Source organism: Polyodon spathula, chromosome 17 (assembly GCF_017654505.1).
Source record: "Polyodon spathula isolate WHYD16114869_AA chromosome 17, ASM1765450v1, whole genome shotgun sequence".
NCBI classification, from domain to species: Eukaryota; Metazoa; Chordata; class Actinopteri; order Acipenseriformes; family Polyodontidae; genus Polyodon; species Polyodon spathula.
This window is the reverse complement of record NC_054550.1, coordinates 21,614,838-21,618,274: the sequence shown is the minus strand read 5'-3', so window position 1 is coordinate 21,618,274 and position 3,437 is coordinate 21,614,838.

Here is a 3,437-nt window from a genome sequence, read left to right as displayed (position 1 = left end):
AATTCAGAGCTTGCATTGCCATTTTGCTAGTGTCAGAAGAAACACTGCTCATCAAACAAGATAATTGACCTGCTGTGCAGCCATTTTACAAAGTATCAGAAGATTTCACATCTCTTTCAGCAAAATAAATTGTAGGCAAATTGATAAACTTTACAGATTCAAGAAAATATAGGGGTATTGGAAAGTAATATCTATACAATGCAAGTCAATGCAATGTATTAGAGTCTGTTCAACATAAATTGATTTGAGCTTTGGGCGTGCCCATTTTAAAGCAGTCAGGGGACGGTGACAGACTTTCAGAAACAGCAATTAATAAAACTGCTTTGGACTGACTTGCAATTACTGTTAGTTGAACTAATATAAATAAAATTAAGCCAACATTTGATGAGCCCATATCAGAACATGAATTCATTAACTTAAAAGTAAAGTGTTTTTCCTGGTGGACAATCCTTGAAGCACATTCATCATAAATTGAAATAATTTGAATAATTTAAAGGAAATACCAACATCAATCATCTACATACTGATGTCAAACCAGTCCCCCTATTCTAGAAATGTCACAATTAATGATGAATGAGCTATAAACATTAAACTTGTGGCCTCATTGCCACAGAGTGATTGATCATTGCTATGCAAAACAGTAGGGCCAAAGCCTTCTGGTAGAATACATTTGTGGTGTTGTCTACAGAGACAGTGAGGTCTAATCTATTGCTATGGAATATTGCTGGATCCAAATACTGGCACTGTACTGTGATAATTAAAATCTGAAAACCAAGAAAAATCAAACATCTAACAATGCATTTCTGTCTGTAAAAATATGTAAAATGCAAGAGGATCCTATTTAATGATATAAAGGATGACTGCATAGTATTTAGATCCACTAATGTTTCGATCAATTGAATACACTTCCGTGTGTAAAGGGGTGTATGGTAGCAAACAGATGCAGATGTCCATGAAAAACATTCCTGTCAGTCTGCCTGGAGAAGATGGGAATGAGCTTGGTGTCATGTACTGTAATGTCAACATAGAGACAGTGGAATGGGAATCCTTTTTTAAGAGCTTACTGCTTCTCATATTTTGACTGACAGCCGATTATATGTTTGAAGCTTAAGGGCAAGTGCTATAACAAGGAGTGTTCTGTCCATGGGGAGATATCACATTTAATGGCAAAATACTCCTCATCATCAGGAGAACAGCGTGGCTTGGTGTTGCTTAGCTGCTAGAGGCGGTCCAGTGCCCAACCAAACATATTGTGCATTTAGGTCAATAAGCCCAGGGAATTTAGGTCAATAAACCCAGGGACACAAGGCATGCAGGGTGACCTTCATCATAGATAATGTCGGTAAGACGTTTTAATGAAGCATTGCATGCATTTTGTTCCATAGTTTTTTGTCAAATAGAGTAGATCAAATACAATCTTAATCGCGGATCTCCTTTATATAAAAATGGAAAAAGCCTATTGAGACCAACACGTTTGTTACAAGAGGCTTCTGGCAAGGCAGCCAATACAGCAGCAGTGTCTTACAATTTACATAAACACATTCATCCAGTTGATAGCAGCGTACATCAGAGGATTAAAAACCTGCCAAGAAACCATTCAATGACCCTTAATACATGTCTGAAATGCAGATACAGAGATGTTAGAAGATGTTAGGGAGTTTATTCCAGAAGCAAAGGGTCTAGCTCATGCAAAGAATGTGCCAAATTTTGCAACAGCCTTAGGAATCACCAATACTGTAACTAGCTGTCAACTGATCACAAGCTGGGTTTGTTTAAATTTGTTAATGTTAAATGTTAAATTTAAAACCATGGTTCAGTGTATCATATTTGTAACATTGGCTAATAGAGTAAAAAGTAAACTTTCTTGTAGTTCCCTGAATATTAAACTTATGAGTAGGGGTCTACATAATTCACGATTTCGTGGATTTTGTGGAAATCGGGAAATTGAGGGGTCACAGTGAAATTCACCTCTTTTAGGGGCCAATGCAAATGGCCCTTTGGTGTTTTTACCCGCCTCTCCTTTTTTCCCTTTTTTGTTGACGGTGTTGTTTCGTTGCGTTTTATGCATAGAAGGAAACACCCGCCGCAAACTGCTGTGTGAGCAACCATCATAGTATAACTCCACCGCAGTCATAAGCCGTAGAAACTCCGTGTTGCTGAATCTGTCTTTAAAGCGACACACAGGACACACAACATTTACAAAAAAATTTTGACCCTTACATTTTTAAACTGCTTCGTTATGAAAATTAAAGACATACTATCGGATACAAATGAAAAGTTTTATTCATGAACATCATCTCTAACATTTGCATAGCAGAAATACCATATTTAAAAATGAAAAAATAAACAAGTCTTTATTTTTATAATGAGCCCATAGACAGGCATGACTACAAATAGTGAAAAAAGATACTAAAATACACATTAAAAGAAAAGTGGTTGTTTCATATGACTGTGTACAGGTTGTGTAAACAGGTCTATATTACACACAAAAACTAGAACACGAAATCATGTTTCTAATACTACTAAAAAAGGAAATATAACAGAATTCAGTATCATGGCTGCATTGTACTCGAAATGGAGGAGCAGTAGTCTGTGCCAGCGGACTGGCCTGAATCCAGGAGCTGGTTGTAAACACAGACGCAGTTACAGCTTCCATTGACATTACTGTGCAAATGGTTATACAAACCTGCAAAACCCAAAATGCTTTTTTTTTTTCTAAAAGTAATATATAAAAAAGAATATATAAAATACGTTCATATTAGGCACATAAGTTGTTATACTACCTGTCATTTAAGTTTGCTGTATGCATCTGAGTGCAGCATGCCATATTCCAATCAAAATGACTACTTTTAAGATTAAATATTTCCTTCTGATATATTCACAGTTGCATTTGTGGAACAAAACAAAAAGGACTGTTGTCTCCCAGATACATTGAAAAAAACTACTTGACTTTCACTGAATTGACAATCATAGCATTTCTCGTAGTCAGTCTACAAAACAATGGTTGAAAAAAAAAATCCTGGTGCTAAGAGGAGGGGGCGGGTCCTGTTTCTGCATTTACAAAATAAAAGAATATCTACGTTATATTAAAAAAGACCAAATGTGGGTTTTCTTAGGGTAGTTAGAACTGTTTATAACTTTATAATTTTTGTGATTCTGGCTATCAAACGGTGTCAGGATATTTAATTAATATATTTATGAAAAGTCAAAAACGGACATACACATATGACTTGCATCGGAAGAGTAATTAACATTTTAAATGTGAAATGGGTCACAATGACCCGCATGGCAGTACTAGTGTTAAATGACAACAATGTTTTAGTCAGTCTATCAGTGCATCTGTACTGGCTTTTCTCTGACCTGTACTGTACAGTAGGGGGTGAGACAAAATCAGTGCTGCATTGTTTTGATTTAGGTTGCTCAAATCTAGTTTTCAG